Genomic DNA, 13,508 nt, shown 5'->3' with positions numbered 1-13,508 from the left:
GCCCAGGCTCCCAATTTCCTGGTGCCCAGGGCAATGTGCACATACTGTGAATGTGACTATGCAGGAGACAAACAGATCTCTCTCCTTCCCTCCTTTTCTGCCATGTCTGTTCTGGATTTGAGCCCTGTGGAGAAACCTAGCCTCTGAGGTAGCTGCTGCCCAGGCCTTAGGGACAAACAGAGGCACAAAGAGGTGGTTAGAGGAGGGAGTTGGGAAACGGGGACCCTAGAGAGTCCAAAGCCCCTTAGCTCTGTTGTTCTAGGGCCCCAAGCTCTAGGACACAAAGCTCCAAGGACTGCTTCCCTTACCCACAACTCCCAAAGCCTCGGGCCGCCTGGGGCCCCAGGCTTCTAGGGAGCTCTGAAGTCTGTGTTGTGTATGAAGACAGGAGGACCATCAGGTCTGAGGTCTGTCCTTCCACACTACATCTCAAGTCCTGGCCTGGAGTGAGAGCATCTCCTGCCTCCATCCAGACATCTCAACACCACAGCCCCTCTCAAACAGATTGTGGGGACCACACACGAATTCTCCTGTTTGCAAGAGTCTCAAAGCAAAACAAAACAAAACAAAGACCAGCCCAAGCCAGGCTGGTGGCCGACTGAGAAACACAGGCTGTGAGGCCCTGTGCTTGATCCTCAGCACCACAAAATGAAACAAACTGAGGAAGGGGAGGTGTGGAGGAAAAAGAGGAGAGCCTGAGCATAGAACCAGCAAAGGAGAGCAGGCCAATATAGCAGGGAGAAACTTTAATTTTTTAGGTAGATGAAGAGGCAACTTCAAGATTAGGTAGGTATAGGGTCACATCTCTGACATTCCCAGCCATAATTTTTGCATTGTCCACACATTAGTGAGCCACATTGATGGTTTCTGCCAAATTCCAGTCTCCTGTACATTATTTTCTTTAATTGACACTTTCAAAACTTAAATGAACTATTTTAAATAGCAATTCTCTTGCAACTATAAATAGAATGTCAATATCACTTTTAATAAATAGAAAAAGACTGTAAAAATAAGTACAGTAAAACAACAAAGTTATAAGCTGGTGGGATGGCTCAGTGGGTCAAGGGGATTGCCTCCAACCCTGATGACTGAAGTTCAATTTTGGGGACTCACATGGTGGGTAGAAGAGAATCGACTCCCACAAATTGTCCTCTGATTTCCACTCAGACACAGTGGTGTGTGCCCACTCACCCACATACCCACTCAAAAGAAATAAATGTAATTTTACAGACATGGCAGTTCACACTGTAACTCCAGCCCTGGAGAGGCTGAGACAGCATAAATGCCAGAAGTTTGAGGGCAGCCTGAGTTTCACAGTAAGTTCCAGATCAGCCTAGGAGAGTGTGAGACCCTCTGTCAAACACACAAACACAAAGCTCTCCTGTTACAGTTCAGCACACGGAGTTGCTAACCAGAGTGCACAGCCCAGTCTGAGATTGCTGCAGAGAGGGAGCAGGGGGTTGGAAGTTTTGAAAGACATCCATAACTATACAAACTTGTCCTCCCTGGGGTGACCCCGGACTTGCTAGAGTTGAGATGAAACCAAAGTTCTCACTATGTAAGTTGATGTTACGCCATGGCAGATCTGGAAGGCCCTGAGCACCATCTGGGGTCCCACTGAAGGTGCCATTCCACCTTCTGGGAAGCCCACCCACCTTGCCTTCCATTTAAAGGAGCTGAGCACAGCAGCCACCCATTCTGGAATAACCACTTCATAGGAATTGCTCCACTCAGAGCTGATGAGATAACTCATCAGCAGGTAAAGGTCCCTGCCACCAAGCCTAGTGACCTGAGTTTGATCCCCAGGACCCATATGGTGGAAGGCAGAGAGAACTTCCTCAAGTTGTCCTTTGACCTCTACATGTGTTATGGCATGCCCACATGTACACACACAGATGCACACACGTGTGTACACACACACACACACACACACGTACACACGTGTACATACATACATACATACACACACAAATACACATTTTAAAAAAGAAACTGGCCAGGCATTGGTGGCACATGCCTTTAATCCCAGCACTCGGGATGCAGAGGCAGGTGGATCTCTGTGAGTTCGAGGCCAGCCTGGTCTACAAAGCGAGATCCAGGAAAGGTGCAAAGCTACACAGAGAAACCCTGTCTCGAAAAAACCAAAAAAAAAAAAAAAAAAAAGAAAAGAAAAGGAAAGGAAAGGAAAGGAGGGAGAGAGGAGGAGAGGGAGGGAGGGAGGGAGGGAGGGAGGGAGGGAGGGAGGGAGGGAGAAAGGAAGGAAAGAAACTGCTCAGGGTTTGTTTCCTATTTACAACTGTTTCTATAGTCCTCCATCTAATCTGAAACTCACAGAAGGGATTGTAATCTTCCTCTTTGACATGAGAAAAGGCCCAGATAGGTCAAGAGACTTGCCCACAGTTCACACAGCTCTATGAGGCAGATCCACTAGGAGGAGATTGACTTCCACACAGATAGCAGGAACCCTCACTCTGGGTGATCCTGGGTTGGACAGTGGGGAAAGCAGAAGGCTGGTTACCTGGTGTAGGCTTATAAGGCTCTCATAGCCCCAAAGAGCAAATAGGCAGGTGAGTAAGAAGCCAATATGAAGAGTTTATTCAGGAGTTACACCATTGCATGTTTCTGGGTTATCAACACCACCTCTCTGAACCTCAGTTTCTATGCTTTTAAAATGGGCAAAATAATAGCACACCTTTAAGACAAGGGTTAAATGGAATTACATGCCTGGTGCCTCGTATAGAGGCAAAAAGGGTTTATTTATTACTAGGGAAGCAAGAACAGAATCAACACAGGTCAAGAATGACTGGCTGCTTGCTGAGACAGGCATGAGATGGTTCTTTGCTGAGGAAGGAAATTACCTTTTTTTTTGGACAGGGTTTCTTTAGGTAGCCCTTGTTCTGGAACTCACTCCATAGACTAGGCTGGCCTTGAACTCACAGAGATCCACCTGCCTCTGCCTCCCGAGTGCTGGGATTACAGGCATGTGCTATCACTGATGTTTTCAGCCTTAGAGGATGAGTACCATTGAGAGGGAAGATAATTCTGGTTGGTGTGGTGGTTCAATACCTGTCATCTTAGCATCCGGGAGGCAGGAGCAGGATGAACGTGAGTGTGAAGCCAACTTGAGCTAATGGTGAGATGGTGTCTCAAAAATTCCAAGACTAAGGATGCAGTCTGGTGGATGACTGCTGGCTGAGCACGTGCAATGCCCTAGAATTAATCTCTGGCACTGGAGGGGGAATATGGTGGAATGCAGTTCTAACCACTCAGGCCCTCTCTCACCTCATTCTAAAGAAAAGTGGAGAAATTCATCATCCCACCCGGTCTCTCTCTACTTGGGTCCCGAATGACAGGTGACCAGGTCTTCAGTGCCTGTCCTGGCCACTGTTACCCTAGGAAGAGTCCCCTTTAAGTCACAGTTCCAGGCCCCCTTTCTCCAGGTGCTGTCTGCATGGAAGGCTGGCACTTCGCCCACCTCCCTGCTCCACCTGGCACCTTAAATACTGAGCAGATGTCTTCTGAAGCACTTGTCCAGCTAACAATGACACCCACACACACACACACCACACACATACACACACACACACACACACACACACACACACACACACACACACACACACACACTAGGTAGGTTCCAGAAGCCATGTTCATGTCTGACTCTATGATCCCTCCCAGCAGGTTATGGGTGTGTTGCCCAGGATGGCACCTGATTCCCTCAGAGCCAATCAGATCTTCTCCTGGGAATTTGGGCTTAGATCTGCCAAATCCAAGATGGGAGTTCTGAATGTGACTGGAATTCAGGGTCACAATACTAGAATCCTGTTGGAGGGGACAGATAGGCAAAGGCTTCCAGCAGGGTGCGGAGAATGAAGATTCAAATTCTCTGGCCTTCCAGGTGCTGCCTCCCTAGACTAGTCCTCCTCCACCCGCCTCTCCCCACAGCCCTGCTCCCTGTAACAAACCTTCCTCCTAACACACCTTTATTACCAAAGCTGGTTTGCCTTGATTTTCCTAATTAAGACAGGAGCTGGGGATTGGAGATAAAATGATGAACCTCCAGAGGTAGAGATGCAGAGTTGGCACTGATATGGCAAGGGCAGGGTGGGCTACCCATACTGGATGGGCAAAGGCTCCTATACAAGCTTCACAGTGTAGGTAGGGGCCGAGATGGTTTTAAAGAGTGAGAGACATTCTCTAGAAGCAGGCTAGGGGTGGGCGAAGCATGACAAGCAAAGGAAAGAGCGAGTGTAGGTACACAGAGGCACAAAACAGCCTGGCCTGCTGGAGGAACTGCCAGGTGTTCAAAGTGTGCTGCGGAAGCAGGAGAGCTGGGGATGGACAGAGATCTGGGTACAGATCATAAAGAGCTTTGAATACCATGCTAAGAAGCTGAAGCCTTTTCCTGTCAGCGATGGGGAGCTATTGAAGTATTTTAAGTAGCAGGGGGTGATGGGGTCAGTTCTGTGTTTTGGAAAGATCACTCTGGGGATGTGTGAAGAAAAGGCTGAAAACGGCAGGCCTGGAGGCAAGGAGGCCACCGAGGATGCTGCAGGATGAGGGACCTGCTCTTTTATGCACCAGCCAACTCACTGTATACCTACTATGTGTCAGGGCTAGGCAACACAGGCTCCAGACCCATTTCACAGGTCAGAAAAGAGATGATGGTAAAGGGTACCAAGCATCATGAAGAAGTACAAGGTCCTGGGGCTGGGGTTTGGTTTAAGCAGTTTCTGTGTAATCATAAAGACCTGAGTTTGAATCCTAGCACCCCTGTAAAAAGCCAGGTAAGACTGTGCGTGTGTTTTAATTCAGGATGAGGGGACAGAAATGGGAGAATCTTGCTAGCCTGCCAGCCTAGAGCCAAGACCATGAGCTTCCGGTTCAGTGAGAGACCATATGTCAAGGCAACAAGGAAAGGAGCAGAGGAAGACATTGTGCTCATGGATATGTGTACCCCTACACTCATGTGCATGAACCATACCACATACACAGGAGGAGGGAGAGGAAGAGGAGGAGTGGAGTATTTAGCTCTTGGCTTTTAGACTTCTCTGCTGACATGACACTTGTGTTGGTGTCTAGGAACAGGAGGAGTCAGCAGGGCTCCCAGGAGGGGGTGTGCATCAGGGACAACGTGTAAATGACCTGCGAGGGGGGGGGAGGTAAGAAAGAATGGTAGAAGATGATGTAATAGGGAGGTAAGGACCAGATCACACAGGGCCTTGGAGACTGCGTCAGTAAATCTGGATTTTATTCTGAGAAGTCCTGGAAGTTTTAAGCAGGGAAGTGACACAACCAAACATTTATCTTTAGAAGATGGTGCTGGCTACATCTACAAAATGAGATGTAGACGCACGGGAGTGTAAGGGGTCCAGGTCAAGGCTGTCAAGGGTGTCTGGATGACAGACAGTCATGTTCTGGAGTGGGGTGTGGGCAGGAAGAGGGGCCACAGACCTGACCCCAGAGAGGAATGCTGAAGAACAAGGCTTCCTAGGCTTGGCTGTAGGCTGTGGGGGCGAAGGCAGGGAGGTGTCCAGGAGAATTTCCAGCTTCCAGCTTGAGCAAGTGGGTGGGTGATGGTGACGGTGATAGAGACAAGCCAGGGACCCTGGAAGCAGAGCAGGTGCAGGTGGGTGGAGCTAGGGACCTTGGTTTGATCCTAAGCCTGTGTCTAGGAAGCGATAGGACCGATAGGTACTGAACCCAGAAGAGATAGCTAAATTCAGAATAGTAAGTGAGATAACCTGGGAGGATGGGCAAGGGGGTGGTACAGGGAGAAGAGGGGTCAGTTTAACTCTGAGGAGCCATGGCAACAGCAGGACCTGGGGGCAGAGTGGCAGAGATTCTGGGCTTAGACAGTCAGAAGCACGAAGCCAAAGCTTATCCTCCCTTCAGACCCTGAAGGCATCTGGCCTTGAATCTCCCTCTCCCAGCCAAGGAACATACCCTGGGTTTAGACTGTGCCCAGATAAAAGCTTTTCCTTTCCCTGTATCCCTTCATCCCTCTGGGCAAAGCCAAGTTCTCCCTTCCAAGCATGACACTGCATGTCTATAATTCCAATGCTTAAGGAGCTGAGACAGGAGAATTGCCACAAGCTCGAAGTAGCAACCAGGCAAGCCAGAGCTACACAGTAAGATCCCGTGAGTTGAGCGAGTGAGTGAGTGAGTGAGTGAATGAAGGAATGAATGCCACTTTCTCCCAGGCTCAGCTCAGGCAGCCCCTCACCTACACGAAGACTTCCCAGCCCACGCCTGCTGTCTTGCTACCAGTCACCCTGTCTTTGAATCTTGGACCTTTCTCTTGATAACTGTGGGGCTGTGGTCAAATAACCCCGCTTCCCTCATCTATACCATGGAGACGATGATCATCTTCCCCTCACTGGTGAAAATGAGTGTGCAAAGTGCTTAGCAGAGAAACCGCAGGGTAATCACCACCTAAGCCTTACTGTGACTAATGCCCCACTCACCTTTGGACAGATAATCAGGGCCCTACCTTTGATGGCCTCCCCTCAGGAGCTATTTTCAAGACTGTCCCCCTTTCTGGATTATGAACTAGATAATACGAAAAGCCCAGTGCTAAATGAAAGCCCAGGCCCTTGTTCAAAACAATTCTTTCCAGACAGTGGCGGCGGAGGAAAATTAAAGCGTAGAGTCCCACTAAGCACAGGGTTCTGCCCCTACTTCGAGCCAACTTCCCATGCTAGCCCTCCCATGAGGTAGGAAAAAGGCCACCTGACATAGGGCCTTACAATCTCCAGCTAGAATTTCCCTTTCTTCTTCCCATTTTATAGTTGACAACATTCAAGTTTAGACACGGGCATGCTCTGCTCATGAACTGCTGAGTTAGGATTTGAACACAGAACTGGTTAGTATCAAAGCTCTACATCTCTGGCTCCCCCAGAGGCTGGGAAAACCTGGCCCCAAAGCCAGAGCTCAGTCAACAGGGCTGAGATGTGGCTTAGCCCACAGAGAGGAATCTGAAGACGCCTTCTCCTGAGAAGAGCCACATAAACAAGGTCTCCCTGGGTACCATCTCTGCTATTACTCAGGGGAAGGGCTAAGAGAGGGCAAAAGGTCACTCGCAAGGAGGCTCCCTTGTGGGCCTCAGCACACATACCTGGGCGTCTGGCCCTGTCTCCTCTCCTTAAAACCTTTCAGGGGTTGCCACTGGCTTCAGAATAAGCCTCCACATCTCTGGTATACTGCTAGCCCAGGGTTGTGGAGCTTGGCTGTCCCCTAGCCTGCCACATACCCCTCGGCTATATCACCAGGATGTTCCCACGCCACCAGGGGCCCTAAACTCTTGCTTCTCTGCCTCCTTGACTACTTGGCATCCCCCATGTCTCAGCTAAGAGGTCACTCTCTCCTGAAGCCCTTCCTGAACCCCAGAAGGTAGGGGAGCAACCTGAGTGATAGGTCTGTGAACCCTTACTTTCAACACACATCACATATATAATCACCTGTTCTAGACCATGACCCTTCTAGAGAGTGGGCTCCATGGTTCCCAGAGCTTGCTGTGCCAGCGGTACTGAGTGACTGATTGCCCTCCTGCAACAGAGGCGATACAGACCCTCCCTCCCTGCTCCCTCTCCTTGCCTGCCTCCTTTTCTTGTTCCTCATGCAATGGCCTTGAATGGTGTCTTGGGGTTTTGTTTTGTTTTTGAGACAGGGTCTCATGGAGCCCAGGCTGGCCTCAAACTTGTTATATAGCTCAGGTTAGCCTTGAGTTCCTGACCTACTTGCCATTGGCTGGGATTGCAGAGTATACTGTCATATTCAGCTTTTATTCAGCTATCTTGAGCTCAAAGTGTGAAGAGTCCAAACTTGCAAGGGATGGGAATTATCAGAGAAGGCCCCACCTGCCCTAGGCTGCCTGCATAGTCCACTACACACTTAATCCAGTAGTACCTGCTGGGCGGGTGGGCCAGTTTGGATACAAAGGATACCTGGTTTGGGCTTGGATTTTTGAAATAAGGTCACATTCTGTACTCTGACTGGATCTTGCTACGTAGACGAGGCTTGCAATAATTGTACTGCCTCTGCCTTCCTTTTTTTTTTTTTTTTTGGTATGTGGAGCTGAGGATCAAACCCAGGGCCTTGCACTTGCTAGGCAAGCTCTCTACCACTGAGCTAAATCCCCAACTCCCTGCCTTCCTAAGTACGAGGTATACAGGCAGGAACCACTAAGCCTGACAATCATTCTTGCTTCCAGAGCCAACGAAGGCAAAGGAGTCAAGATGGACACCTGTAGTAATCACGGGTGTAGGACATGAACCACGCTCTGTCTGATACCCAAGTGCCTTGCCTCCTCTCTGCCTCTGGCCCCATACCCTTGTGACTTACCGCTCATTCACAACTAATCCATCTCACCCACAGAGCACATCCCAGGCCATGGAGCTCCTATGTCCGGTCACAGACATCTCTGTGGAACACAGCCCTATCGTGAAAAGAGACCAGTAGCCAAGTGATCTGTACCCACTGTGAAAGAAATACCCCCATGTCAGCCAAACACATATGGGGGTATTTCTTATCATCCGAATGTTGCTGAAGGAGATACACTCTGCACCCCAAGTCAGCAGAATGCTAGCGGGCAGAGTCACTGCCAGGTCAGCAAATGGCTATGGGAGAGGCACTTCCCTACACCCCCGAGCCTGGGCTCATGACAAGACCGGGGTACACAGAAAAGCCCTCTAAAGTAGGGTTCCTAGGGTCAGAGAGCCCTGGGGTGGCTGTTGCCTGAGGGGGAAAGGCTTCAGCTGGGGAGTGGGGCAGATTCAGGTGGGAGTTCTCACAGGGCACTAATGAAATCAACCACCAGCCTACCCCCCTCCCCTGGGACCCTCCAGGCTCCAGCTGATGCAATGCCCAGCCTGATAATTGTTTTCTTCACTCCTTAAAGGGCCAGCCACTACTATAACTATGGACAGACATCACCCAGACCCCTGACAGCACCCCCCCCCCCAGAGCTCAGCTCAGGGAGAGGAGGGGCCCCGAGAGCCTGCAGTGTCAGGCCTGGGCTCCAAAGAGTAAACCCAATCACTGTCCAGATACTAGAGTGGCAAGAAGTGAGAGAGAACGGTTAAGACAGTAACAGGGACCACATCCCCTGGAGGAAGGGAACAAGGTCCCTGCTGAGTCTTCAGCTCCTGGCTCCCGCATGCCTGCCCCAGCAAGTACTTGGCACAGTGTTGCTTATAGTTTAGTAGTTAGTCCCTGAGCTGATGAGGGCTAGACACAGGAATAAGCTGTTCAAACCTACCACCGTATTTACTCCTCCTAAAACGTAGGTCTGTTTCGCTGGAAGAGGCTCAGAGAAGGCAAGTGATTTCTTTAATATCACATTGCCAGAAAGTATCAGAGCCAGGGTATGAAGACAGAAAGTATCAGAGCCAGGGTTTGAAGACAAGTTTAATCAGCTCTGGGCTTTACCCCTTGTAAATGGCCAGATGTCTGCAGAACTCTAGGGAACCCCTGAATACCTGTTTAAGCACAAGCTGCATGGACCCCTCCCCAGCAGGCCCCTGTCCTGAGAATGTCCCGTTAGGCTACCCTTTTCACTTGCCTGTAGGGACAGTTGCCAGCTGCGAGACTGTGATTATGGACTAATTGGTGACTGGAAGCAACTGTGGAAATGGTTTGTTAGCCTCTTGGGGAAAGACCCTCTTTCCACCATTCAGGCCCCAAAGCCAAGTGAGAAATCATCACCAGCAGAGAACAGGACAATAGGAAAAGCAGCAGCCGAGTCTTTCTCACTCACAGACCTCACCCTTAGAGACAGGGTTGGACACAGCCATTCCCCCAGGCCCAAGCCCTGAAGGCCCGTGGTGGCATTGCCAGCTAGAGCCCCTTGTTTCTCTGGCCTTAGGTATAGCATTTCTCATCTCAGCCTGGGACCACAAGGGCTATGAACCCTTCCTAAGCTTCTGAGGCACTAGGAGGAGACCCACTCCTTGAGGCTGGGGTGTTCAAAGTGATAGGGGCCTGGGATGCAGGCAGCCAGGAGGCCAGCCAGGGGGACCTGTCCTCCCAATCGAACAAGAAGATGCCAGAACGGCTCATGAAGGGTCTTGCCAAGCTTCCCGGAAGCCCTGGGCAACCCTTCATTCCCCTGACCACTTTTCCCCAGCTTCCCAGAAGCCCCCTCTTCCCACCCTGAGACTGCGTGAGCACCACCTCTCTCCTTTCCTGAGGAGGGGGGTGTTTTCTCTGGGTACAATGGTGTCACGTCGGGAGGAAAAAGTGGCCGCTTCCCAACCAGGGTACAGGCAGGAGGGAGGAAGACAGGCTGCCTTTCCAGGAGGGATTTTAAGCACTTTCCAAAAAATGCCATGCGAAGCAATGCTGTTGGAGACCAGGGCCCCAGGTGAGCCCTGAGCGTCAGCAAAGTACTCCAGATTCTGGGGTTCCTACCCCATTTTCCAGGCTTTCCCCGGCTCAGCCCCCGCCCCACAGTCATCCCAGGCGGTGCGCATCGCGGGCCCCCGCCCCCCAGACCTGGCACACATCCCTACGTAGCGCTCGGCGGCCCGCCTGAACCCCCCTCCCCGGCGTGGTCCCCTGACCGCAGCCCTCTCCCCACGCCCACTCGCAGGCGCGCAAGGCCTGCTGACTTACCCCGAGGTGGGGCCGGGGTCCACGCCGGGAGCGGGGCTCTGCTGGCGGAGTGGCTCCGCAAGGCGAGGCAGGTGCTGCCCCGGGACCCCGCCCCGCGGACCCGGCGGTAGGCGCGGCCCGGCTCCTGGCGGGCGCGGACTCCGAAGGGGTAGGGACGCGGGGCGGGGACGGGCAGCGACAGAGACTCACGGGGGCATCGCCCGCCACCGGGCCGGACAGCTCCGCTTCGCCCGCCTGCGCTGCTGCTGCCGCCACAGTTCTCAGTCGCTGCCGGGTGCAAAGCCAGAGCCACGGCTGGCGGGAGGCGAAGAGGGCCCTGCCAGGGGCGGGGCCTCAGGTTGGTGGGAGGGGTTAGCGGACGGGGCGGGGACTGGTGGGCGTGGTCTTGTGGTGGGCGGGGCCTTGGGGATCTGGACCTTCTAGGTCTATATCTATGCTGCGTAGGCCTGGAAGGGGTGAACCTCTAGGAAGCTGGGGCCGCTCCAGTAGTTCCCTGTACCTAAGATGCTCCTCCTGTCCTCTGCCTGTCCACTCCTCTACAGCATCTGCTCCTTCTCACCCTTCTTTGTCTTTGATGGTACCTCCTATCTACTCTGAACCAGATCCAGGAATGTCAGATGGTGAGGAATGAGGCTAAGCAACTTACAAACAGAGTCCATTCTAAAGACCAGTATTTAAAAAGAAAAAAGAAGGAAGCTCAGAGAGGAGGAAGGACTTGCTCAAGTACCTGCTGTTAAGAGAGCCCACAGCTCTTGAAGGGGATCAGAGTTCAGTTCCCAACACTCACATCAGACAACTCACAACCACCTGTAACTCCAGCTCTGAGGGATCTGATGCCCTCTTCTGGCAACTGCAGGCACCAGCACACATTTACACACACACACACACACACACACACACACACGTAAAAATAAGTATTTTTAAAAGGACTTCCCAATGTCCCTTTTGGACTAGAGTCAGGGGAAGGGACTAGAGTATCTATCAGTCCTTGTGACCCATGTTAACTCTCTCCCCACCTGTGGCAGTGATTTTCAATTTTTATGGTTTTGTCCTGAGGAGATTTTTTACAATATCTGGAGTTATTTTTAGTTTCCAGAATCATGAGGGGCTTTCTTGATGGCTTATGTTAAGAAAAAACCCTGGAATTGTACTGGGCAGTCCTGACACCAAGAGTTCTGAGACCCAAAGTATCTCTCTCTCTCTCTCTCTCTCTCTCTCTCTCTCTCTCTCGTGTGTGTGTGTGTGTGTGTGTGTGTGTGTGTGTATGTATAATATTACATTCATATTATATGCACATATATTATATTATATATTATACACACACATATAGATGGGGGTATTAGAACGGCTTACAAGCTGTGGTCCAGCTAGTCCAACAATGGCTGTCTATCAACATAAAGTTCAAGAATCCAGTAGGTTGTTCAGTCCAGGAGGCCTGATGTCTCAGCTGGTCTTCAGTATATACCCAAATCCTGAATAAGTAGGCTCTAATGCCAGTGAAGGAATTAACTTGCTAAGGAGAGTGAGGGCAAGCAGGGGAAGAGAGCAAGCTTCCTTCATCCATGTCCTTTACATAGGCTGCCATCAACAGCAGGTCTTCCCACCTCAGAAGATCCAGATTAAAAGTGGGTCTGCTGGGTGTGGTGGTGCAAGCCTTTAATCCCACTATGTGGGAGCAAAGACAGGCAGATCTCTAAGTTCAAGGCCAGCCTGGTTTACTAACTGAGTTTCACCACAGGCCAAGCTACACAGAGAAGCCCTGTCGCAAAAAAAAAAAAAAAAAAAAAAAAAAAAAGTGGGTCTTCTCACTTCACATGGTTTAATTAAGAAAGGTGTACCCAGCCACTTGGGTTTCAGTTAATACCAGATGTAGCCAAGTTGACAACCAAGAATAGCCATCATGCAGGGCTTGGCATCTGCCTAAATGAACTTCAGGTAGATGCCCTGATTTAAGACTCAGCGGTGCCGAGCGGTGGTGGCGCATGCCTGTAATCCCAGCACTCAGGAAGCAGAGGTGGGAGAATCTCTGTGAGTTCGAGGCCAGCCTGGTCTACAAGAGTGAGTTACAGGACAGGCTCCAAAGCTACACAGAGAAACCCTGTCTTGAAAAACCAAAAAAAAAAAAAAAAAAAAAAAAAAAGAAGAGAGAGAGAGAGAGAGAGAGAGAGAGAGAGAGAGAGAGAGAGAGAAAAGACAAAGGGAAAAAAAAGACTCAGCAGTTTAGGACTTGAGGATAACCTCTCCTAGGGTTCTGCCTGCTCCCACCTTGCTATGCTTAAGTGAGTTTAGGACTAGTCATCTCTGCTCTCACTCTGGTAGGTTTATTTTGTTGTTCTTTCTGTTTTTTTCTTTTTTTGAGACAGGGTTTCTAAGTGTAGCCCTGGCTATCCTGGAACTCACTCTGTAGATCATGCTGGCCTGGAATGCAGAAATCCTCCAGCCTACTGCCTTTGCCTCCCCAGTGCTGGGATTAAAGGCTTGTGCCACCAGGCCCAGCCACTGCTGGCAGGTTCTTAATTTCACAAAATATGAATGATGAGTGGGAAGCTGGAAAAAACTAGGGAAATGACTCTGATAAGGGCCCCCCTCATCCTATTTCAGACCTTCTCCACGTGGGAAACTGAGGCCCAGCAATGTAAAAAGCCCAAATCTGGGTTCCTCAGGTTGTCAGCTGAGATTTCTGATTTTAGCTGTTTATTAGTGATAATGTTGTTACCATCTAATCTAGGCCTAGAACTAGAACCTCTGCAATAGGCTGCCTGTTCCGGAGCAAGCAATGGAATTAGATTAAAGAGGGCAATGTGAAGGCCAGGGAAGTATCTGAAACAAATGGCAGAGGTGAAAGATGGTGAATGCAGAGCTATGAAGGTTAGACTACTTGAGGGGAGTCATGC

At 50.6% G+C, this 13,508-nt stretch overlaps 1 protein-coding gene across 1 annotated transcript in view; it reads right to left on the bottom strand.

The window, feature by feature from the left end:
• The window catches only part of Rims3 (regulating synaptic membrane exocytosis 3), a 40,259-nt gene extending 29,312 nt beyond the window's left edge, over nucleotides 1–10,947 (bottom strand). The window contains exon 1 of the mRNA XM_036177775.1: nucleotides 10,615–10,947. The gene's annotated coding sequence lies outside the window, so the exon portion shown is untranslated. The remainder of the gene's footprint in view (nucleotides 1–10,614) is intronic.
• Between the last annotated feature and the right edge of the window lie 2,561 nt (nucleotides 10,948–13,508).

Source organism: Onychomys torridus, chromosome 2 (genome assembly GCF_903995425.1).
Source record: "Onychomys torridus chromosome 2, mOncTor1.1, whole genome shotgun sequence".
NCBI lineage: Eukaryota > Metazoa > Chordata > Mammalia > Rodentia > Cricetidae > Onychomys > Onychomys torridus.
Note: the sequence above shows the minus strand (reverse complement) of the source record. Positions and strands in the feature narration are given on the sequence as shown.